Source organism: Pristiophorus japonicus, chromosome 21 (assembly GCF_044704955.1).
Source record: "Pristiophorus japonicus isolate sPriJap1 chromosome 21, sPriJap1.hap1, whole genome shotgun sequence".
Taxonomy (NCBI): Eukaryota; Metazoa; Chordata; class Chondrichthyes; family Pristiophoridae; genus Pristiophorus; species Pristiophorus japonicus.
This window is the reverse complement of record NC_091997.1, coordinates 2960682-2987040: the sequence shown is the minus strand read 5'-3', so window position 1 is coordinate 2987040 and position 26359 is coordinate 2960682. Positions and strand designations below refer to the sequence as shown.

Sequence of the window (26359 nt, the reverse complement as noted above, 5' to 3'; positions counted from 1 at the left end):
ATTCACAGATATCCTGTTTGGTTTATCTTTGGAACTCTTGGCAATACAGTCAATCTCACAGTAACGTGGTAAGTTGGCCTATTCTTTATTAATTTCCAAAACAATTCTGCAAATATTGAAATAAAGTATAAGCTGGGGATTGAATCCAGATTAAATTTTTGTTGAGATAAACAGAGAACTTTTTTTTTAATGAGAGTTCTACGTGTACATTTGTACTTATTTGCCACTGGCCACTGAGATGCTTCCTCATCTGGGAGGGTATTGTGATCTGAACTTATTCCTGCCAATTATGACTTTCACCACTGGCGGTAGCAGGTTGGCTGCCCAATTTACACCCGCCCAGGATTTCTTTTCCATGGAAAGGAAAATTAGGCGGGAAATGTAACGAGTGGTCGATCCACTAATGCTAGTTTTCCAACCCTGAAAGTGATCCCCTGAGCACTAGGAAACCTAGGTTAAAGGCTTAGTCACAGAGTTTCTCCTTCTTATCCCCTAGCAGAGCAGTTATTTAATCCTCGTACCTACAATTTTGCTGCAACCTGTTTGATAAAGTCAGGACTAACTTTCCCGCTAAGCTATGCGACCGCCCAGCTGTCTGGGACTGGCTTTTCCAGTGTGAAATGTCGCGCATGCACGAAACTTTGAATGGGGCGCGCAGCCCTTTAAAGGGACCGCACGCCCAAAAATACATTAGGGGGAACATTGGTCAAGACTTGTGTGTATAACATGTTCTAGGTTTCAAAAACATTGAATTATTTAATTGCAGCGTATCACCAAGTTTGAAAAAAGTGATAAGAATGTGAAACTCACTGCCACATGGAGTGGTTGAAGTTCACCAATTTAAGGCAAGGCTTGATGCATACCTGAGGGAGAATGGAATAGACAGTTACGGAGGCAGGGTGAAAAGAGGTAATTAGAGTGGGAGGAGGCTGGTGTGGAGTATAAACAATGGCATATACCAGTTAGGCCGAATGACTTGGCTCTGTGCTCCAGGTTTTACGTAATTCTTTATAAAAATACAAGGTAAACCACGAAATAGTAATAAGGAGCTACGTGAGTGAGAAGGGAAATAGTGAGACAGTCCATGAGAGTAATCAAAATAACCATCTTAGGACAATGCACCATTAGGGACTGGGTTTTTGCTACTTGGTTTTCCAGCAGCTCTGCTAAGGATTTGTTTACATCGTGCGCAATAGCTTGCCAAAGACTGAATGTTACTTGAAACTAAGATATTAATTAGAGTGAAAAAGGCCATTGGAATTACAGTACAGTAGGGTGCCCTACTTTCTGAATGATGGCAAGGTCATAGAGGGTTTAGAAGAGATTTACTAAAATGTCACCAGGGATGAGAAGCTTCAGTTATGAGGAGAGATTAGAGACACTTAACACTCTTTTCACAATAACTGATTAGGTTAAGAGGAGATCTGATTAAGCTATTAAAAATTATGAGGAAATTTGATGATAAGAGATAAACTATTTCTACTGGTCAGTGAGTCAGCAATTAGAGTTATATAAACGTAATATTATCACCAGGAAGGGAAAGGTTAAGATTTTTTTTTGTGCAGAGGAATGTTTGGATATGGGGAGCCCTGCAAGAAACAACGGTATATTAGTTTTTAAAAAGGATATGGATAAATAATTCAAAAAGAAAAAAAATGAATCGGCATAGAAAAGGCAGGGGAATTGTACTAAGTGTGTAACTCTTTCAGAGTGCCATATAGGTGTGATAGGGCAAATGGCTTCCTTCTGGGCTGACGGCTTTGAAAAGAGCACAGTGTTTTGGCACAGCTTGAATAGTTTATAGTGTGGATTATGTAAAATGTGCAGCCACCTTGAATAATATCTGACACCTATAAAAGACTGTTGAAGAATCATCATTAGATGACAGGGAAGGGATGATCTGTTTAGCCACAGACAGGTAATGTTGGCTGTGTAACTGTTCTGATGAATTGTGGAACAGCAAAAAAAACTCTCCAAATGTAGCGATGACAGTTAAAACTTAAAATCGCAGTGGGTTTGAAGTTGGAAGGGAGTGATGCCACTCGAACAGTACAACACAGGTGGAACAGAAGGCATTCCCATCAGCTGTTACTTTCAATTGTTGCACTCTTCCTATGATATTTAAATGTCAACTCTCCCCATCAACTTCAGATTTCAGTTCTGGTGCCTGCTGCTAATTTTAAGCTATGATACTGTATTTAAATAGCAATTCTCCCTCCTGATTTAAAAATCGAATGGCCACTCGCCCTACTCCTCAGTTTACCTTGGACTCACCAGTTTTAGGTACATCAAATTCTGAGTGATGAATTACTGGGTCCGCATTGTGTTCGGTTCCAACCAGTTCAGATTAGCAATTTTATTTTCACATTTTTAAAACCAAAAAGGGCTTTGGAAGCTATGTTTGAAGTCAAAATATCGCCAAAAGGAACAGTCACAATTTTATGTAAAAAGGTTAAATATTATAGACTTTGTGTATCAGGTCAAAGTAAATAAGAACTGTTCCCAACCGGACCCCAGTGCCTGAGCGGCCCCCGGCCTATGAGCACCATCGGAGCAGGCCGGGGAGCGGAGGGAGTAGCATGGAGGCATACCACTCCAGGGAGTAGCACATGCTGGAGCAGGAGAGCAACGACCGTGAAGAGTGATGTCATCAAGGTCCAGGTCGGTGATTGGAGCGTGGGCAGATACTGAAGGAGCGGCGAGGTCGGGGTGAAGGAGCGGCGAGAGATTGTAGAGGGAAGTGATCGGGGCCCAGAAGAGGCGTGAGTTTGGGGCCCAGAAGAGGCGAGGGCCCAGGGGCAGCACGGGCCAGCCCACACTGCGATATGTGTGCGCACTAGGTCCGTGCAGCAGAGCTGGTCTCTAGTCGTCTTGGTTAATCCTTGCTACTGGACCAAGACCTAGTTCTGTCAAGCCCGTGTGGTGGCTGGTGTGCAACGGTCACCCCACGTTAAAAAAAAATCCAAGCACAGGCATCTTCCATCCTTCAAGATTTAGTTCGGACCTGGAATTTTAGGTCCATCATTGAAACACCTGTGCACTTTTTGACGTGGAAGCAAGTCATCCTCGATTCGAGGGACTGCCCATGATGATGATGATGAAATAAGAACTCTAGGAAAATTCCTATTGGGCCACATTATTCTGTAAAATATTTTCCTCTCCGTGCAGCGAAACAAATATCTGAAGAAAATATTGCACAACAGAGCCTTGCTTTTTCTTTTCTTTAAAATTCTATGGGCTCAATTTTCCCCAATTATCTGCGCCGTTTTTTTTGGTCTGCCCCGTTTTGGAATAAATTTAAATCTCCAAGTTTCCCCAAAGTTTCTGCACTAGTGTAATTCACTTCGGCCTGGACAGCAGCAGCAGAGAATGAGGGGGAGAGTGGGATGCAGGCCTTTCGGCCAAGGTTAGGAGCGGCAACCAGCACCGCAGGGGAGGGAAACTTTTTGCCTCGAGTTAGGAGCTGCACCCGGAGTGGTGGGAAGCCTTTCGGTCAGAGTTAGGAGCGGCATCCGGCACCGGGAGGAGGGGAGGCTCTTCAGCCAGGGCTAGCAGCAGCAACCGACATCGGGAGGGACAGGTCCTTCAGCCGGGGTTAGGAGCGGCAACTGGCACCGGGAGGCCTTTCGACCAGGGTTAGAAGCAGCACCGGGAGGGGTGGGGGTGCGGAAGGGGGGTTGCTAGACTTTTGGCATACACACTTTAATAATTTAATGATGGAATGCTGCTGCAATGTGCTTGTGCAATTGCTGTGAGCTGGCCAGAATGTCTCAGTGTGTCCCTGGCAACCCGTTCTTTTTGGCGCAGACCTTAGGCTCCACCCCCAAAGCTAAAGGACAGGCTAGGCGTGCTAAAATGAACAATTCAAACGGGGAAAGTTGGATTTTTTTTTGGCGTAGCTGGGCCCCAAAAAACGGCTTTGGGGAAAATTGAGCCCTATAACCCCAGTTGACATTGTGCCAAAGTTAGTATTAAGCATTTCAAAAAGATGACGTTGACAAAAATTGTTGCTCAATGTGCCTCCAGAAGGCCTCTGAAGTTCAAATTCCCACCCACACTCCCAAACTGATTAGCCCTTCCCACAGAGATCACAGGGAAACGTGATCTGAATTCCATTTTCTGTTTGTATTACAAAAATGGATGTTCATTATGATTCTCTGATGTGCCTTGCAGGATGTTTTGTGGTTGGCAGGCACGAGAGGGAGTAATTAGCACTCCTCTCCTAAGTATTCTGATTCTCGCTGAGGTGTGGTTATCAGGAGGTTGAACACCCTTGTGTTCCTCGACCCAAGTAGAGCATTCTCTGTGTATGAACCCAGACCCCATCAGCTGGCTATTCTACAATAGAAAGCATCACTGCGGTATCTAATCTAGAGCTCATCTGGTGTGCAAGCATGCATGTTTTCCAGCAGGGTATATATAGTGATCAGTGTGTACTATACCTCAACATATCCATTTAAGAACTGTATATACATCTCTTAAATGGGTAAATACTATTGATTGTGACGATCTCAAACAATAAAGAGTACAGCGTGGGTAAAGTCGCAATTTTGTACATTTGCACTTTAGCGAGTCTGCGTGCAGTTAACTGTGTGCTCCCAACTTGTGTGTTGGATAAATGATGCCAACAATAAGTTTCATGCTTGGGTCAAGAATGGATTTCACTGCACTGTATTATAGTAAATTGAAATGGAGAATGCAGTCCCTCTTGTACTGGTCCTGGGCTTCCAGAAGTGTACCACCATTTATTCGAGGGTCAGCAAGAAGCTGTCCAGTTTTTCTGCAAGTCTTGCTGTGCTCTTAGGCCCAGAGAAGGTTGAGTCCCAGATGCCATCGGAAGCTCGGCACTTACCTTCTTTATATAATATAGTGTTGTTGCTGGCAGGAGCACCATACTATTGGTATAAAGTGCCTCGCAATGGAAACTGAGCTGGTTGTGGTAAATCTTTCAAGGCGTAACATGTGCTGGAATAATTAATAGTGTGCAGGTGATAGCAGCTGCTTTCACTTTTCAGTATCGGATCCATGGATCCATGGTCATGCTGAAGTGCAATGCCATGTTTACAGCTGCCAAGCAGTGCATATTTGGATCAGTTGGAGCCACATGAACCAATACAAACATGCTTCACCAAGACATGAAACACGATTACAGTTTGTTATTTCACTCTAAAAATAGTACGATGTAAGAATCCTCTGAAGTATTTTTCTTTGCAATCAACAATAAAATATTTCAAAAATGTCAAATTTTTAATGCATTAAGCAATGGAAAGGAGACATTTTTTTAAAAGCTGAAGAAGCTGATCAGGTTTAACTTCAGACCAATTTTGCACATCCTGCAGTTGATCTGTGTCGGGAAGGATTTAGGTGATGTGATGTACCCCAATACATTTTAAATGGCAGGTCTAGAATTCATTCAGATCAAATCATTATTTTTCTCCATCTGTATTTATTCCAAGGTAAATCCAGACACACTGGCCCCAAGTTTCCACTTGATTTGCTCCTGATTTTTAGGAGCAACTGGTGGAGAACGGAATATCTTAGAAATCGCAATTCTCCACATTTAAGTTTTCTGCAGTTCTAGTCAGTTAGAACAGTTTCACTTTTGAACAGAATTTTATTTTCAAAAGGGGGCGTGTCCGGCCACTGACGCCTGATTTGAAAGTTTCCACAGTGAAAACGTACTCCAAACTAACTTAGAATGGAGCAAGTGAAGATTTTTATAGGCCTGAAAAAACCTTGTCTACACATTAAAAAATCAGGCGCAGGTTACAAATTAGGCGTCGGGAACGAGGTGGGGGATGGAAGGGGGGGAAGGGAAGTCATTACATTCTACAATAAATCCTTAGTTATACAAATATTATACAAATAATTCCAACCTGAATAAAAATTTAGAAGCAAAGAAAAGATTAAATAAACCATGTTCCTACCTGTGTGAAAGTGCTTCAGGCAGGGAGAAGGCTGCAGGAAGCCTCACAAGTTGAGGCAGCCGTTCCCGACGGCATGGGGGGGGTGGGAGGCAGTAAGGGCCCGACCGACCGCAGCGGGGGGCAGGCAAGAAGGAGGCAGCCGTTCCCGACGGCAGGGGGGTGGGGGGAGGAGGCAGTAAGGGCCCGACCAACCGCAGCGGGGGGGAGGCAGTGAGAAGGCTGCAGGAAGCCTCAGAAGTTGAGGCAGCCATTCCCGACGGCGGGGGGGGGGGAGGGAGGCCCCCTGCCGTCGGTCGGGCCCGTCGGGAAACGGCTGCCTCAACTTCTGAGGCTTCCTGCAGCCTTCTCCCTGCTGCAAGAAGCCTCAGTGCTGATCATGGAAGGGCAATGTGCTTTTAATAAAAAATGAACAGCTGCAAAGAACTACAAAAATGGCCGAGTGCCAATATTTCCTTCAGACTGCGCGTGCGCAAACGCTCCAACGCGCACGCGCAGCGTTGCCGGCACGAAAAAAACTCATTTAAATGGTACCCACCCCCTCCTACTTACAAAATCGGCGCGAGTGGTAGGCTCCGCCCCCTGGGCGCCGCGCCAAGCAGACATCGAGCTGCAAGGCGCTCGAGAATAGCGCGTTTTTTTTCAGGCGCCGTTTTCGGCGCGAAAAACGGGCACCCAGCTCTGAGGGGCACCTGTTTTGCCGCGTGTGGAAACTTGGGGCCACTAACACTACATTTCGAATACGATTTTGATTTAATTGTGAGAAGCTTTGATAGAGTAAATAGGAAGAAACTGTTTCCACTGAAAGGGGGTCGGTAAGCAGAGAACACAGATTTCAGATAATCCAAGGGGAAATTAGAATTTTTTTTTACACACGTTGTTACGATCTGGAATGCACTGCCTGAAAGGGTGGTGGAAGCAGATTCAATAGTAACTTTCAAAAGGGAATTAGATATGTACTTGAAAAGGAGACATTTTCAGGGCTTTGGGCACAGGGTAGGGGAGAGGGATTACTTCACAGAGCCAGCACAGACATACTGGGCAAAGTGGCCTCATTCTGTGCTGTATAATTCGATGAATTAACTCCATTGGCAATTTGGGACAGCTTCACAAATATTCCAGGAGGAGGAGAGGGCATTTTAGATGACCTGTTTGTCATTGAAAACATGAAGGCAGAAGTTGATCCCCATGCACTTCGCATTCAGCCGCACTCAAAAGGAATGAGGGTCGGGGAATTAGTGTTGTAGTGGTCAATGCTGGAAGTGCAGGAATTGGCCTGTTAGTTTGGGCTAGGCTAATTGTGAAAAACGATTCATTGAAAGTGTGATTTCCACTGGACTGTGAAGCATAGGCTGCTCTTCAGGGCATGAAATGAACACAGCAATAATGCCTATGAATCAATCACTTTTACACAGGTGTTTGAAGCAGTGTTCCTACTGCGCACCCAATGTGCACTCCAGTTGAAAATTGCACCCCCCCAAAGTGTATCTCTTTCCTCCTTCCCCCTTAGCAAAGTGCAATGTTGAGCAGCAGTTTGAAATTACAGCAAGAATCTCAAGTGAGCCAGATTGAAAAGCTGTTTTGCTGAACATTTATTTATCTTTGCCAACTTTTTTCCCCTTGATCTCCTCTCCTGAAATCATTGACTCCTTGCTAAGATAGAGTTCCAAAGATGCTGGTCACCCTCCCGCCATTCTGTTTGTGCATGAGAGTTAGTGCCAATAAGTTCTTCCACTGTGGGAGGCATCACAGCTGAGCATGCCTTGCCCTCACCCAGCATCCATGTACATGTACATCCAGCAGGAATTGTTGGGCAGCGACCAGAGCCATGAAGCCTTGGCTGAATTTCCTTTCCCTGACTCAGTTGACAGCACTCTTGCCTTTGCTGTGATCCGCTGTTTCGGCACAAAGCCAGGACCATACCTGGGACCTTTGTGGTCTGTGCCACTTAGCTACTCACTGGTTAAATTTCCAAAGCGATCAGGGAAGAGCTGAACTTTTTTTTCTCTCTTTAAAAATGCTGAGCAGTATCTCTCGTGTTTCACAACGTTGCTGTTGTACTGTAACTGCCTGTGTCATTCCCTGTAATCCTTCTGCTGCCAGTGCACGGACTGTGCTGCCAGGCGGACAGACAGGAAATCACAGAAGCTTGCAAATCCGATGCGCTGCTCGACAGGTGGGTGCAGTGAGTGATGTGCTGGGAGTCTGCACTCTCAGGGTTTCAACTGGCTTGCTAGGCTGATGACATCGGCAGAGTTCTCGTATTACAGCTTTGTTTTTTTTGTTCCCAAAGTTTACACTGTAACCTGCCTTCCCCTCCGTTTCAACATTCTGCTCTCTGTTCAAATGGATTTGACACCAGTGTGTGCCTCTTACTAGAATTCCAGACATAAGGTTGGTGCAAACTTCACAATTAAATGTGCAGCTGGAGACAGTGGAAATCCTTTTACGATTTTGTTCTTCTGAATATTCCGGTTACCTCGAGAAAGAGGGGGAAAAAATGTTATTGAGGAATTAGGTGCAGATAACGTGTTTTCTCGGCTGCATGTTTACTGACTGGCTCTGGTTCAAGTCTTGTAGTGCCTAGACTGTGTTCTGTTTTCGATCAGTCTGTCCGCCTGTGGGAATCGGAGCTGTGTCTGAAGCCTGGTTTTTGGCCCCAGTCTGTCAGAAGGCTAAGAGTTTGCTGATATTTTTCCAGCCGCTGTGCCAAAAACAAAGGAAGGACAAAAAAGGGGAGAGAGAGAAAAGAGTTGTAGCGCTGTGGAGCTAATGACCATCTAATCTCCTGCTTCTGGTTGTTTAATTCCCAAGTGCCCAACGTGTGTGTTCGATTTCCAAAGTAAAAAAATCATTTGTTGTGGGGGGCGGGGGGAAAAGTGAAAAGTTTGACAAATGAAAATAATAAGATCTTGCTTATTTGATCGTTTATTCCATTGAGTTATGATATATACTTAATGAGATTGCTATGACTGAGGCAGCTTACAAATGGGCCCTTCAATGCTGCTTTTACATTGTTTTTGAGGGGTGACTGCGCTGATGTTTGATGCTGCAATCTCGTGTACCTGATCCCAACTCCAGTGTATTTACATAGAATTATGTGAAAAATACATGTAAATTACAATAAATGTCTGGGATTTGATCAGACTGAACGCCAGGAAGCCCATTAGAAAATGTCTCTTCCTGGCTATCAGCTTCGCAAATCTGACAAGCTTTTATGGGGTTGCTGCAAGACTTGCCTGTTGGAAGCCAGTGGTATATATGTATCTCTTGAAGGCCAATTTCGAAACAGTTGTAATCCCCTTTAGTGTCTGTACCAAGAGGGTGGTGAGTTTGGGTTGTTTTGAATATATGTTTTCCATTGTTGAGAATGTTTGATTATTGATAACGTCACAGATTGAATTACAGTACACTTGTTTTACAGTCGTTTCCTTCTTAGACTGTTAACACACAAAATTATCCAGCAAAAATAAGGGTTGCCTAGTGATACCCAGGTTTTTGCTGCCCAAAACTGTTTTGGTGGGTTTCGTTGGTTAATTTTTAATGTTTTCAGAGGGGGGCTCCAACCCAGATGATAACGTGAAGAACAAGAATATAATGCACAAACCACCACTTCAATCTAAATGTTTAATTAGCAAAACAGTTCTATAGCACTTCATCCACATTGGATGAATCTGTCTTGTCCGAGCTGGTGCACTCCTCCATGTTTAGTGCTCTCTTGTTCTTTGCACTGCAAGATAAGATTGCAGACCAGGAAAGTCTCAAGTTCGATCCTTGATCTGTGCTCAGTTAGCTGTTCTAATCTGGAGTGATAATTAGAACACTACAATTGATCTTAACACCCTTAGCCTAAGGAGGGGGGAAGTTAGCCAGGGTACTTGCCCCAATCACTCTCCCGTGACCTCTACTAAAAAGTGCACATTTGGACCTTGGGTATGACCAGGATCAGGCTCGGCTGCAAGATCAAACAGCCTGATGACTAGTTCACTCTCTTGAGCTCACAAATGACGAGTTATCCGCTGGCAAGGTATTGTAGGGTGACAATCTGTGAATTCCTAACAAGGTATAGCAACTTCAGGATCAGAGGGGAGGAATTGGAGGGGAAAAAAAGCAATGGGCAAAATGTGAACAAATTAATTGGTTTGGGCCAGAAAGAAAGTATGACCAATCTATGCATCACAAAATGTACAATTTTTTTCTTAAAGTGTTCCTAATGGAGAATATTTTTGCTTTTATATATATATTTTCATAAATTAAGCTTTATAACAATTGCCTTTTGAAATGTATAGAAGTCATGTTTTTCAAGTGGATATTCGCAAACATGTGAATTTTAAAACCCGCAAGAACAACGTTCACTGATTGAAAGGCTAATGACAATACATAACTGGATGTCTGTCATGTGTGCAGACCCATCACTATTGTTCAGAATGTCCAAACCAAACCAAGTACATCTTCCATTAGCCTGATATGGAGTGAACATTGTTTTTCTGTGTGGGCATACTCCACTTATCTAAGCCCACAGAACTTGGATGCAGGCTGGAAAAAGCTACGGCTTGGGGATTTCCAAGTTCGAAAGGGCAATGGCAAAGTTTAACTGGACACAAATGCAAAGCTTACCAGATCAGAGCTTATCCATGTAGGACCACCCTATGTATTGGGGCCTGGGCTTGCTGGGTTACCAATAACTGAGTCACAAGAATCCCAGCCCCCAGTGACAAATCTACTCCCACCAACAATTATCAGTAGTGCCCTAGAGTACCGTGGAGCTGCCTGGATTACTGAGTCTGTCACAGAGGATCAATTAATTCCAATCTCCCATCACCAGTTGTGTAATCTTGGAGTCAATTCAATCCCCAAAAACTCAGTTTACCACCCTTAACCCAACGCAGATAGTCACCATTTGGTCAACAACTAATGAGAGCTGTTGGAACTTTATCACCTGGTTAACCTGACTTCCATTGCCCAGACTCCAGGCGCTGCTACATCTGTTCTCATTGCACCTGAATTAGATTTCATAATTCAAGCCAGTGAGAAATTTGGGGACTGCACAACCATATTGGTGTCATGCACATCTTTGAGCAGTGCATCATGGAGTACAGAATCATGAACCCAAACAGGTTTGTAGCTATGCTGCAGCTGAACCTTTGCAAAAACTGGAACCCAAATCAACTTATGATGGCAGTTCTTTGGGCTCTGGTCTTGACCAGTTCAGAAACAAACCCCGTATTTTAAACTGTATTTTTGGAATCATTTCAGATCATTTTAGTACTGTTCTAATACCAACATGAATTATAGTCTTTGACTAGATTATTTGAGCCATGATACATATTTGAGATCCTTTCCCAAAAAAACTACAAGCCAGCTAGCTGCCTGTTGCTGTAAATCCTAATGCCTAATTTGAGTACTGCTGTTAAAATGGGACATGAGCCTTTTGTTCAAAATGTACTGTTCCAAGGCCTTGCATTTTAAGTCTGTCAGAACTCCAGCTTTAGTATTTCTCTCTCTCTTCCATATCTGATAAGACTTGTGCTTATTTTTTTCCTGAAGAAGTGACAGAGCTTGAATCCAGCGCTCTAACTGGAATGTTGACAGTATATTCTATTAAGGTCAGATTGCTGAGTGCTAGCTCTCTCCAACATAAACATCAGTTCACTTGAGTTCAACAGACAACTTTGCAGATGCTCATCTGGTTGTGAGTGATTTTCGTAAAAAAAGAAAAGCTCAACTTTGATATATTTGGATAATTTATTATTTTTTTTTAGAAGAGGGGGCAAACGGTTTTTAAATATTCCTGGGGTCCACATCTGGAAGTAATTTTCTGCATTCCAAAAGGATTACCACATGCTCTGTGATGAATTGGATTTGACTGATTGTTCAGACTGACAGGTTTGAATAATGTTAAGAGAGAAAAGTATTTACAGTTTTTAATGGCTTTGAACTGTACCCAGAGATCCAAGCCAGAGAGAATTTATCACTGCTGTTGGTACATTTATAATTCACGTAGAACTTTATCCGTGCTTCAGACAATGCAGTGCATGTTTCCTATTCAGACAGGGCGGGTTGCAGTGGAAACTGTTAACCCTTTGTTGCTGAAGATTCTTTGCAGTACTCGAAGCTCACACATTTTCTGTCATATAATTAAATGATTTTTTTTGTTTTTGTTGAAAAAAAAATTATAATGTATGTTTTATTTTGTTTTTTTAATGTTAGTTCAACTTCAGGTTAAGCATAAAATGATATTATGAGAGATTTTGGACTGGGTATACAAATACTTTTTAGATTAGCCGCAAACGCCCCTCCCCCACCCCCACTTCCAAAAGAAAAAGTACAGAGTAAAGTTTCTTCTCACTCTTGAGCCAGGAGAAAGAATGAGATTTTAGCTATACTTTAAGAAAGATTTAGATGATGTGGAATGGGGGTCCTCGCCTTTACATTTTTTCCACGCTGGACATTTTTCCCTTAAATGGGATTTTCCGATAAGCAGGTTTGAGTATGAGGTATAGCGTACACTAGTTTTAACAAATCAGATCAGGGCCAAGAGTGAATTCCAACTCCTCCCATGATGTGCTGCCTGCAGCCTTTGTTTAACTTTCTGTACAGGATTGGGATAGGGCTGGTGCAGTAAAAGCAAACATAAAAAATTGGTAAACATGGTGAGGCGGTTAAAAAGGATTTAAGTAGGATTGATTCAATAAACTGCTGCCAGATTCTTTACTGAAGGTTGGTCCTTTTGGAATGTTTTGAAATTGGGGAATAATGCATCACATAGCATTAGAGTTCTTGGCTTAAGTAGTAGTTATTGATTTGTCAATTGCTTGTTGGTAAAAGGTAAGCAGCTGGTGTAAGTGTGTGTATTGTGTATGTACATAACAAACAGAAGACTTCCCCTGTGGGGATGAGCTTAAGGTATTGCATTTTACCAATAGTCTGTTTCACACAAATGAATATTTAAATAAATAGTATTGATATTCTAAGTCCACTTTTACCAAGCATTTGCTGTTAATGGAACAATTTTACTTGTTTATCCATCAAAATGAATTTTTAAAAATTTCCATGGTTATATATTTTACCAGATTTTCACCCCAAATTCTACTTGGTTACCTGGTTACCTGTTATTCAAGAACTTTCATTTATATAGCACCTTTAACGTAGAAACATGTCTTAAAGTGCTTTCCCAAGGTTAAGTCAAAAGTTGGACGATGAGTAAAGGAAGAAGTTATTCAGAGGATGACCAAAAGCTTTGTCAAACGAGGTGGGCTTTAAAAGGTCTCGTAAAGGAGGAGAGGGCAGTGGACAGGAGGAGGGGTTTAGGAAAGGAATTCCAGAGCATGGGAGGCACAGCTGGAGGCACAGCTGCCAATAGTGTGGCAAAGGGAGGGGAGAATCCACATGAGGCCAGAGCCAGAGAAGTAGAGAGTTTGGTTGGGGTTGTAATGCTGGAGGATATTACAGAGATAGGGAGAGGTAAGGCCATGAAGGGATTTAAACTCGAGGCTCATAATAAATTTGATGCATTGTTGGACTGGGAATTTATGTAGGCCAATGAGAACAGGACTGATGGGTGACCAGAATTTGGTGCAAGATAGGATATGGACAGCAAATTATTGGATGAGCTGAGGTTTACGGTAAATGGAGGATGGGAGGCTGGCTAAAAGAGCATTGTAATAGTTGAGTCTGGATGTGAAAAAGGCATGGATGTGAGTTTTAGCAGCAGATGGACTGAGGTAGGGTGGAGGAATGCAATGTTATGGAGATGAAAGTAGGCAGTCTTTGTGATGGAACGGACATAGAGTTGGAAATTCAGCTTGGCTTGTGTAGGATGTTGGGATATCCAATGTTGTGGTTCAGCCTGGTACAGTGGCTGGGGAGAGGGATTGGATGGGTAAACAAGGGCAATCCCCCTGACATGGGACAATGGAGGAAAGGCAATGGAGGATGATGGTAGGTTTGACCGTGTCAGAGAGGACGAGGAGGGATAATGCACCACAATCACCGAGAATGTAATTTGTGACTTTGATTAGGGTCATTTCTGAGCTGTGGGCAAGGGTGCAAACCTAATTGAGGAGATTCAAACGGAGTTGCAGGAGAGACAAGCAAAGATTTGGGAGGCTACTTCAGTAATTTCAATAATCTTCTACATGAAAGCAGGATACATGTAATTAAAATATTAAAAGATTTTGGGCCCGAGTTTGGTGAAACCTAAGTTTCGCCCAAGTACTGTCGAAAGGACCGCTAAGATCCTGATGGTAATTTGGGCGGACGTTTCGTGAATAAATGTGGGGAAAACCGTCCGGTGGAAAAAATGGGCCTTACTCACCAATTCTGGGCGGCAGCGAGCAGTAGGTCCCATTCTGGGCAGCAAATGCAATCCTCAGCAAAGTACCGCCAAGAATAAAGTCGAGCCCAGGGAGGGGGCAACGGCAAAAAATATCTTTCAAAATAATAAAAACAAACTACCAGAAATCCTTCAGAGGACTCCATCGACTAAAATCGGTGCAAAATAAATAAAGAAAAGAAGTGCATTAACCTTTTTTTGCAGGTCTTCATACTTAGGGTTCAGGTAAGACCAGCCTCTACGCGGCAGGCTCTTCTGCTGCTGGAATGGAGGACCGACCGGACCAATCTGAGGACTCAGCGGGCAGGAGGACTTTTGTCGGCGGTGGACGCCAGCGGGCGTTCCCCAGCGGTTTTCTCTCCCCACCGGCGTGAGGTCCTGACCAAACTCGCTCGGAGGGGAGAGCGCCCAGAAAACATCGAGACCGCTGAGAAAACTCGGCGGCAGCCAGCGGTAAACCAACCAAACTCGGGCCCTTTGCCTTCTAGCATTCTTCTATTATAGTGAAAAGTGTACAAGAAACTGCAAAGACTTCCTTGTAATACTTCTCCATGAATTCCTTCACTCATTGAATAAAATGCTGTGCAAGGTAAGTTATTCACATAGCAGGAATTCACTGTATATCCAGCATTACTGGTTTTGATGTGGTGCCTTGATTTTTGTATGTACAGAAACAGCGCTGTTCTGTTTAAAAAATCTTCTACCTCCTATTCCTTTTGAGATTCATAATTTGTCCTGAGCAACGTCGGTTACTTGAATACTAAGGGAGAATACTCACTGTGGAAGTACTTCATATGAAGTACCTAGCGCTTGATGTGTTCCATGTGGTTTTTATGTTTATGTAATGTACTCTATCAGGCAGCTGCTCCTCCCCAGAGACATTCATTTCTTGCATTAAGGGATACTACTCTGGTTTCTTCAGCCAAGGAGACCCCAGTGGAGAACATCCACTCAGCATTACTATTGATCTCTTTGGTTTGCTTCTAGGCATACTGTAAGTTGCCATCTACTTTTGTTCTGGTTTTCTGTCAAATTCAGACCCAGCTGTGGTTTTAACAAATATGGGCAGAACTCAACAAGCTCTTTCTTATTAAAAAAAAAAGAAAAGGTAAAAAAAAAATATAGTTCCCAATGGATCTGGAAGCAGACCAAATACAATAATAATAATGCGGCCCTCCAATCTTCAGATCCTAACCACTCGCCGCGTAAAAACATTTTTCCTCGTAAGAACATAAATAGGAGCAGGAGTAGGTCATTTGGACCCTCGAGCCTGCTCCGCCATTTAATAAAATCCTGGCTGATCTGATCATGTTGCCTTTGGTTCTTCTGCCAATCACCTTAAAACTGTGTGTTCTCGATCTACTCTATCTAGACCCCTCATTATTTTAAACACCTCTATCAAATCTCCTCTCCACCTTCTCTGCTTCATGTATCCACGTAACTGAAGTCCCTCATCCCTGGAACCATTCCTGTAAATCATTTTTGCACTGTCTTGAAGGCCTTTACATCCTTCCTAAAGTACGGTGCCCAGAATTGGACACAATACTCCAGTTGAGGTCGGGACCAGTGTTTTATAAAGGTTCATCATAATTTCCTTGCTTTTGAACTCTGTACCTCTATTTATAAAGCCCAAGATCCCGTATGCTTTTTTAACCGCTTCCTCAGCCTGCCCTGCCACTTTCCAATGATTTGTGCACATATACTCCCAAGTCTCTCTGTTCATGCACTCCCTTTAGAATTGTACCCTTTCATTTATATTGCTTTCTCCTCGTTTTTTCTACCAAAATGTATCACTTCACACTTTTCTGCGTTAAATTTCATCTGCCACGCATCTGCCCAGCCTGTCTATATCCTCTTGAAGTCTATCACTATCCTCCTCACTGTTCATTATACTCCCAAGTTTTGTGTCAAATGTAAATTTTGAAATTGTGCCCTGTACACCCACATCCAAGTCATTAATATATATCAAGGAAAGCAGTAATACTGACCCCTGGGGAACACTACTTACTCCAGCCTGAAAAACAGCCGTTCACCACTATTCTCTGTTTCCTGTCACATAGCCAATTTCGTACCCATGCTGCCATTGTCCCTTTTATTCCATGAGCTTCAACTTTGCTGGTAAGCCTATTATGTGGCACTTTATTAAACACCTTTTGCAAGTCCATGTACACCACATCAACCGTGTTACCCTCATCAACCCTCTCTGTTACACCATCAAAAAACTCAATCAAGTTAGTTAAATATGATTTTCCTTTCACAAATTCATGCTGGCTTTCCTTAATTAATCCACACTTGTCCAAATGACTGTTAATTTTGTCTTGGATTATCGTTTCTAAGGTTAAACTGACTGGCCTATAGTTGCTGGGATTATCCTTGCATCCTTTTTTGAACAAGGGTGTAACATTTGCCATTCTCCAGTCCTCTGACACCATCCCTGTATCTAAGGAGGATTGGAAGATAATGGCCAGTACCTCCACAATTTCCACCTTTACTTATCTCAGTATCCTAGGATGCATCCCATTCGGTCCTGGTGACTTATCGACTTTAAGTACAGCCAGTCTTTCTAGTACCTCCTCTTTATCAATTTGTATCCCATCCAGTAGCTCAACTATCTCCTCTTTCACTATGACTTTGGCAGCATCTTTTTCCTTGGTGAAGACAGATGCAAAATACTCATTTAGTACCTCAGCCATGCCCTTTGCCTCCATACGTAGATCTCCTTTTTGATCCCTCAGCGGCCCCACCCCTCCTCTTACTACCCGTTATGAAGTTGACGATCAGCCATGATCTTATTGAATAGGAAAACAGGCTTGAGGACCCATATGGCCTACCCCAGCTCCTATTTCTTATAGAAACATAGAAAATAGGTGCAGGAGTAGGCCATTCGGCCCTTCGAGCCTGCACCGCCATTCAATGAGTTCATGGCTGAACATGCAACTTCAGTACCCCATTCCTGCTTTCTCGCCATACCTCTTGATCTCCCTGGTAGTAAGGACTACATCTAACTCCTTTTTGAATATATTTAGTGAATTGGCTTCAACAACTTTCTGTGGTAGAGAATTCCACAGGTTCACCACTCTCTGGGTGAAGAAGTTTCTCCTCATCTCAGTCCTAAATGGCTTACCCCTTATCCTTAGACTGTGACCCCTGGTTCTGGACTTCCCCAACATTAATAAGAACATAAGAATTAGGAACAGGAGTAGGCCATCTAGCCCCTCGAGCCTGCTCCGCCATTCAACAAGATCATGGCTGATCTGGCCGTGGGCTCAGCTCCACTTACCCGCCCGCCCCCCGTAACCCTTAATTCCCTTATTGGTTAAAAATCTATCTATCTGTGATTTGAATACATTCAATGAGCTAGCCTCAACTGCTTCCTTGGGCAGAGAATTCCACAGATTCACAACCCTCTGGGAGAAGCAATTCCTTCTCAACTCAGTTTTAAATTGGCTCCTCCATATTTTAAGGCTGTGCCCCCTAGTTCTAGTCTCCCTGACCAGTGGAAACAACCTCTCTGCCTCTATTCTGTCTATCCCCTTCATTATTTTAAATGTTTCTATAAGATCGCCCCTCATCCTTCTGAACTCCAACGAGTAAAGACCCAGTCTACTCAATCTATCATCGTAAGGTAACCCCCTCATCTCCGGAATCAGCCTAGTGAATCGTCTCTGTACCCCTTCCAAAGCTAGTATATCCTTCCTTAAGTAAGGTGACCAGAACTGCACGCAGTACTCCAGGTGCGGCCTCGCCAATACCCTGTACAGTTGCAGCAGGACCTCCCTGCTTTTGTACTCCATCCCTCTCGCAATGAAGGCCAACATTCCATTTGCCTTCCTGATTACCTGCTGCACCTGCAAACTAACTTTTTGGGATTCATGCACAAGGACCCCCAGGTCCCTCTGCACCGCAGCATGTTGTAATTTCTCCCCATTCAAATAATATTCCCTTTTACTGTTTTTTTTCCCCCAAGGTGGATGACCTCACATTTTCCGACATTGTATTCCATCTGCCAACCCTTAGCCCATTCGCTTAACCTATCTAAATCTCTTTGCAGCCTCTCTGTGTCCTCTACACAACCCGCTTTCCCACTAATCTTTGTGTCATCTGCAAATTTTGTTACACTACACTCTGTCCCCTCTTCCAGGTCATCTACGTATATTGTAAACAGTTGTGGTCCCAGCACCGATCCCTGTGGCACACCACTAACCACCGATTTCCAACCTGAAAAGGACCCATTTATCCCGACTCTCTGCTTTCTGTTAGCCAGCCAATTCTCTATCCATGCTAATACATTTCCTCTGACTCCGCGTACCTCTATCTTCTGCAGTAACCTTTTGTGTGGCACCTTATTGAATGCCTTTTGGAAATCTAAATACACCACATCCATCGGTACACCTCTATCCACCACGCTCGTTATATCTTCAAAGAATTTCAGTAAATTAGTTACACTTGATTCCCCCTTCATGAATCCATGTTGCGTCTGCTTGATTGCACTATTCCTATGTAGATGTCCCGCTATTTCTTCCTTAATGATAGCTTCAAGCATTTTCCCCACTACAGATGTTAAACTAACCGGCCTATAGTTACCTGCCTTCTGTCTGTCCCCTTTTTTAAACAGAGGCGTTACATTAGCTGCTTTCCAATCCGATGGCACCTCCCCAGAGTCTAGAGAATTTTGGTAGATTATAAAGAATGCATCTGCTATAACTTCCGCCATATCTTTTAATACCCTGGGATGCATTATGTGCTTATGCTACTGCTTTGTTAGTAACAAATTACATTGCTTGATATGGCACTGAGTGACACAGACTAGGAAGATTCTAGGTTTGATTTGTGGTCTACATTGAGGCTGCTGATCTTGGCTGACTTGCAGCAATTGGTTTGCTACAATTGACTTCGCCTGGGTTAGCGAGTAGAAAAATAAATTAAGGTTCTCATTCATGATTGATATTCAATGATGCCTGCTGGACGATGGGTGGAGGTAGGTATCCAGTGAGAACAGGATTGAACTTGGCTGAAATAGCTTTCATTGGCTCATTGTCCAGGTTTGAAGCATGAAAATGGCTACTTGGGAGATGTGCAGGAGTGCTGCTATTATCCAAGTCAAATATCAAAACACAGAATTAAAAATACATCTCCAGGTGATCCAGGTACTTTATTTTGTTTTACTTTTCAAATAAAATGTCGGTCAAAGTTAAAAAGATGAAGTGAGAAGCACTGCCTATGGCTTATTCTCTGGGATCAATTTGGGATTGGAATTTATTTTCATGTTATAGCAGTTACTTAGGGGAGGGGACTGTATAGACTGCCAATTAAAAAAAAAACTTCGGTACTGCATTTACACTAGTTTCTGGAGCGACACCAGTGCATCTCAGTCTGGATATTGCTGAGATAAGGACTGAGTTCTGCTAAATTTACAGAACTTGACCTAAACAGCGTGCTTGTATGGGTATACAAGACAATAGGACCACATCATCTCTCTGACATTCCTTCTAAGCTGAAAACAAATGGTTTAGATAGAAGTAAGATTCTGTGTTCATTCTGGACTTGAGAGTTTTACATTTGGGTATAAAACAATGCTTCAATGCCCAAGTAATTTAGATATAAAACAGTGGCTATAGCAATGAGTTTCTGGCTTTGAAGTACACATGAGTTTGATATGAACAAGATACTGTATGATTTACTCCAGGGTTATATCCATAGTAAAATTGGTCATGTCAAACTAATACATTGAAGGGCGATGTTGGTAACATTTTCACAAGACTAACTGCCTTATATGATGATTATCGTCTGTGATTCCTGCACAGAATTGACCATTGCTTGGTGAGTGAGCATTATTGTGTACTGTACATTAGGCTACAGAAAATCTCTTGCTTGTTCACTTGTGGCACAGAAAAGTTTTTCCATTCGAACTGTGCTCTCAGCAGCCACCAAGGTACATTTGTGAGACATTTGACCTTGTTGCAGTTGCCTTTGGCTGTATCCTGTTTTTACAGTGTCTTGTATACAAAAGATAACGTTATGTAAAATGTAACCATAGTGCTGATCACCTTTCAGTTACAGATAGGTGATTCTGATTATTGTGTTAACCCACAGAGGTTCCTATCGAATGTACATTTTAGCTGATGGAGGCGCTCTGTAATGCACTGCACTCTGCTGTACTATACTGAGTGGAAATACATCTAATGTGAGCACTGTTGTCATTTCTGTGAGCAAAAGAAAGACTTATAAGAAAGACTTGCATTTATACAGCACCTTTCACAACCTCAGGGCATCCCAAAGCACTTTACAGACAATGAAACACTTTTGAAATGTAGTCACTGTTGTAATGTAGGAAACGCAGCAGCCAATTTGTGTAAAGAAAGCTCCCACAAACAGCAATGTGATAGTGACCAGACAGTCTGTTTTAGTGGTGTTGATTTGTTTTCTGCAGTTGTTTGTCTTGACCCTAGTTTTACTAACGTTTTCTCCCTTTTTGGTTCCCTATGATTGCCCCATCTTCTGGCTGAGAGTGGCCAACGGAATAGTTGCCAAACCTCGATTGATGCTTCTATCAGCCCAGTGCTAGGAGATGGGTAAGAGCAATCTAGTGTGACTCACCCACTGTATTTTTTTTTACCTTATCTTCCTCCCTTGGAGAAATACCTAGCCCTGATGCTATGCCCAAGATTAGGAACTCATCCTTGGGAAGTGGCAAATGCATACTATTCTATTATTGGAGCACATGTGTTATTTTTTACTACATATTATGCTATCTCCTTACAGTGAGAATATAAACCCACTACAGTTACTGTGTTATAAGAAGAGGGCTTGATTGATGATGAAAAACATTAACATTTATAATTAACATACAATTTGACTCTGCCTCAGTACCCTTCTTTTGCTATTTCAGACTTACTGCTGTGTTAGGTTTCTTAAATTGTAGCATTCCATCAAGAGAATCCACCTTAAACACCGAAAGCACTCGATTAACAGTGCTAATGAGTGCTTTGGTGCATGTCTAACATATTTGTTTTCACGTGCCAACATGAGTTTAGTTCTCTGCTTCATCCTTTTTTAAAACCAACACTGAAGCGCAAAACCAAAAGTTTATGTTCGCTTTCATAGTCATCAAAGAACAAAGTATACTAAAGACTCCTGAATAACAGCCGATGTGCACTGGGTGATTGCTTGTGCGATTGATCGTCCTGCCATTTTACAGCGTATACGTGACAAGTTAGCACTGGAACTTACCGAATTCTATATAGTGGTCACCTTCTCAATGGGTGGAAAGGTGGCAATTCAACCAACTAACATTCTAACAGTTTCCATGTGTACAACACAGCATGAATGAAATTGAGTATTTTTCAATCTCCAGTTTTTGAATCTGCGTTTTATCAGCTTCCCCACTGATTTAATGGTTAAATGCACTCCCTGGTGTTATATTGAGCCATATAGATCACAAGGTCCTAGGTTTGATCTCCAGTCTGTGCTGAATTAGCTGACATCGTCTGGATGCTGCAATTAGCCTTTGAGCACCTCTGGTCTGGACAGGGGAAAGAAATCAACCAGCTCTTCCACTCTTGATTGCTGTCCAGTGACTCTTATTGGAAAGTGTATTCAAACATCATCAATTACAAGAAGTTGTATTTGTATAGCACCTTTAATGTAATAAATGTCCCACAATGCTTCCCAACAGGAAAGACAGACTAAGCAGCAGAGAATTTCTAAGACACATTCAATAAGATATGTTTGACATTTTTAAAGGTAGGGCGGGAGTTCCAGATGACGAGGACCAAGATGGCCGAAAGCTGTGCCACCAAATGAGGAATGTCGGCCGGGAATGGGAATCAAGTTGATTTGTGTATCCCACCACTTCATCTGGTTGAATGCAGACATACGTTGATGCTGTTCAGGCTCACATATAAGGAATTGATACTTGGTCGAAGTTCCAGAAGCATGCCCTTGGAATTGTACTCTCGCACAAATCCCTATCTTCAGAAGAGTAGGAGGAGAAAATCAGAGGGAAAAGAATGACCATTTTCATAGAATCATAAAAATGTGCAGTACGGAAGAAAGCCATTTCGGCCCATCGTGTCCGTGCCAGCCGGCAAAAAACTATCCAGCCTAATCCCACTTTCCAGTTCTTGGTCTGAAGCCTTGTAGGTTACACCACTTCAGGTGCATATCTAAGTACTTTTTAAATGCTATGAGGGTTTCAGCCTCTACCACTCTTTCAGGCAGTGAGTTCCAAACCCCCACCACCCTCCGGGTGAAAACATTTCTCCTCAAATCCCCTTTAAACCTCCTACCACATACTTTAAATCTATGCCACCTGGTTATTGACCCCACTGCTAAGGAGAATAGGTCCTTCCTATCCACTCTATCTGGGCCCCTCATAATTTTATACATCTCAATTAGGTATCCCCTCAACCTCCTCTGTTCCAAAGAAAATAACCCCAACCAATCCAATCTTTCCTCATAGCTAAAATTCTCCAGTCCAGGCAACATCCTCATAAATCTCCTCTGCATCCTCTCTCGTGCAATCACATCCTTCCTGTAATGTGGTGATCAGAACTGCACGCAGTACTCTCGCTGTGGCCTAACTAGTGTTATATACAGTTCAAACATAACCGCCCTGCTCTTGTGTTCAATGCCGCGGCTAATAAAGGCAAGTGTTTTATTAGACAATGTTTCATGACCTACAATTGTGCGTTTTTTTGTAATTTTCAGCACTGAATACAATTGAAGTTGGATTTCATATGGAAAACTGCAGTTACTCACTGTTTACTAAATAAACAAAAACCTTTTTAGATTTAGTGCAAATATTCCTGTAATGGAGTTTGAAAGGATTCCATATCTGGCGGAGGGCTTCTTTTTTTTGGTACTGGTTTACAAATAAATTAGGGAAATCACCAAGCAATGAAGGTGACAGGAGGAATTACATGGCAGCAGGTCTGATTACACTGACAGCTTTTTGTTTGAACTTGATACTGGCTGGACCGGCATGACTTGATATGTTACAATTTTGCTCCAGTCCACCTGCTTTCTTGAGCAACACCATCCTGTTTCTTCCCAATTCATGTGGAAAAACATTTTCTAAACATTTTCTTCAGCACGGGCAATTAGCCGAATTCCATTTGTCATAGATGTACAGCTAAAATGGGGTTTCTGTGGTTAGTGTACCAGGGAGGTGCCTACACCTCGTGTACTGAATGTTTCCACCATTTTACAGAGCAAACCACACTTTCCATCATCTCTATAAATCAGGTAGTAAAACTGTTGGTTGTACGCAGCAAAAAAATTTCATGCACTGTCTCGACGAAACTGAATCCTATTGTGTATTATTTTTAGTGCTGATGAATTCAGATGAATATGAGTCAGATGCATGCAATGCTAGCGAAATGTTATGAAGTTACTCATTGGTTACTATATATATCCCGTCCGTGCTGAATTAGCCTCTCTCACCGCAAGGACAGTGGCAGCGACACTGGAATTATGCTCAGTGCCCCTGGATTAGGGAAAGATAAATCAATCCTGCTCCAGTGACCTATCCAATCACCCCTGCCTGAAAGTGCACAGGGTCAGGCTTGGCTGAGATGTCCCTGTGGTTAACTAGTCTGCTGCCACTCGCATTTGAACAAGGTTCTGGATATTGACCGTGCAGCAGCAAAGAATTGAGAACGAAATAAATTTATATGCAGTAGTGCCTTTAATGACCTCAGGATGTCCCAAAAAGAAGAGGTGACTAAATTTACTCTTCTGTTAGCAACAATCTAGCCAGAGCTCTTCGTTGTTTAGTGGACCTCGTTGAATGGTGCGAAGGCACAAAGACCAGAAAATCACTTTCTATTTTGGAGAATTCACACTTTGGAGATAAGACACGCAATTATATTTCTGGCCGCGTTAATCTCTGCTTGTTTAAGTGACATATGTTATAAAGTGAAGTTACGTTTAATTGCTAGTAGTGAATTATGCACAGTAATTTAATAGAGTGGTCTAATGACATCACACAGTGTGGAAATGAAGCCCGAGATGTTTCTGATGAGCAGTAGAAACCAGAAATTGAGTTTAAGGAATACTCCAGTTATTCTAAAGTATTTGTCTAAAGGGTCCAACCATCTGGAAACTATCCACAAAATGATTGTTCAGAAAATACTATTTTTTTCCAACAAAACTTCCCAGAAGGCAGGCAGACCCGATCGGCACCACAATTCCTACTATATTTCTTTTCCTTCTTTTTCTTTCATATCATTTTTTTTTCCTCTTCTGAAGGTGTAGATTCCCTTGAGGTTTATTTCCAAGGGTGTGAAAGCATTCTCCAGTACTCTCCCCAAATGGTCATCCCTGCATGTGTCTTGATGTGTCAACAACAGCGGGAGCATCACCGGTGAACCTGACGCTGTCCTCTCCCACTGTCACACTCGCACGCACTTTCCAGCATGGGTCACTGGACAGTGCGGGGGAAAGTGAACATCCTGGCCAATTTTCCATTCCCTAACCCAGGGAAGTTGAGGCAAATTCTAGGGCCTCTACTGCCACCCAACAGACAGTGGGGATCAAAACTGGGACATCTCGGATCTGTGTGGATTAGTTATGCTTGTATTGTATACTATAGAAATGTATTAATGTTGGAATTAATATTAAATGTGAGGGCATTGATATAATTTGAGCAGCTTTTTAAAGAGCTCATGACTTCCTGTCACTTTACGTAGGACCTTGACACAATGGGAGTAATTTTAGCCAAACCCGCCAACCGGGAAACTGACCAGATCGCATTGAACGCCAGTGTAACACCTTAGCCAAATTTGCTCTTCATTGACTTCATCGCGTTGGGTGTAAACCCAGCTTTCAACCCGATCCATTCAGTTTCCTGCCAGGTGATATGGCTAAAGCTTCAGGCTCAGTTTCGAAGCCGTAGTATGGTTTGAGCTATCTCACTATCATTTTTTTAAAGAACCTTTGGCTCAGTACCACTTTTCAGAGGATATTGACATTGTCTGTAGAGCTGATCTCTGAGGCAGAAATCTAGTTGGAGTGATGATATTGCAAACTGTTAAGAGCCCATAGCTCTCCAGAGGGTACTAACAATGTTTCACGGCAGTGCATAGTTAGAACTGTCTTACTGCAGGTTTTTAAAATGAACTGTTCATGGGAATAAAACTCTTACAGCTGGGCACTATGGGCCCAAGTTTCGAGCCACGCCTAGAACGGCGCAGTCCCGACCTGGACGCCTGTTTTTCGCGCCACAAATTGCGCCTAAAGAACCCCTCCGTATTCTCCACCTCCCTGCAGGTCCTCTGGCCCTCGGCGCAGCGCAGCAGGAGCTGTAGGGGGCGGAGCCAGGTCCCTGCGCTGAAAACAGTGCCGGGACCTCTGCACAGGCGCGCTACAGTGGGCACGCATGTGCAGTAGCTCCAGGCGCCCGAAACTGTGTGGGAAGGGCCCGAAGCACGCAGCCCCTGGCCCAATGGCCTCACTGGGGCTGCGTGACTAAGGCTCCTCCCACGGCCAGCTCCTGCTTCCTCCCGACCCGACTCCCGCTTCCCGCCTCCGGACCCGACACCGACACCGACCCGACTCCCGCGCCCCCCCCCACCCCCAGACTGGATCCGACCTGACCTCCCTCCCCCCGACCTGACCTCCCTCTCCCTCCCTCCCCCCGACCCGAACCGAACCGACCTCCCTCCCACCACCAACCCGGCCCGACCCAACGCCACCTACCTGTAAATCTGGTGCTGGGGACGGGCCCTGCCCGAAGTCTCGGGCCTGGCCCGTTCAGCCTCCCTCCCCCTTCTCCTTCCCCCACCCCCCAATCTCCTTCCCCCCCCCCAATCTCCTTTCCCCCCATCCCCCCCTTCTTCCTCCCTCCCCCTTCTTCCTCCCTCCCCTTTCTCCCCCTTCTCCCCCTCCCCCTCCCCCTTTCCCCCCCTCCCCCCTCCTCCCCATCCCTCCCCCTCCCCATTCTCCCCCATCCCTCCCCCTTCTCCCCATCCCTCTCCCTTCTCCCCATCCCTCCCCCTTCTCCCCCATCCCTCTCCCTTCTCCCCCATCCCTCTCCCTTCTCCCCCATCCCTCCCCCTTCTCCCCCATCCCTCCCCCTTCCCTCCCTCTGCTTCCCCCC

The 26359-nt window shown here is 43.6% G+C and overlaps 1 protein-coding gene across 15 annotated transcripts in view; it reads left to right on the top strand.

Moving 5' to 3' along the window:
- raraa (retinoic acid receptor, alpha a) overlaps positions 1-26359 on the top strand; it is a 634542-nt gene that overhangs the window by 298773 nt on the left and 309410 nt on the right. For 13 of the 15 annotated variants that reach the window (XM_070864263.1, XM_070864259.1, XM_070864257.1 and 10 more), the window contains one exon: positions 9-68. The gene's annotated coding sequence lies outside the window, so the exon portion shown is untranslated. Of the gene's footprint in view, positions 1-8; positions 69-19301; positions 19407-20786; positions 20832-26359 lie in introns of those variants that run through there. The other 2 variants (XM_070864266.1, XM_070864272.1) reach the window with 2 other exon arrangements.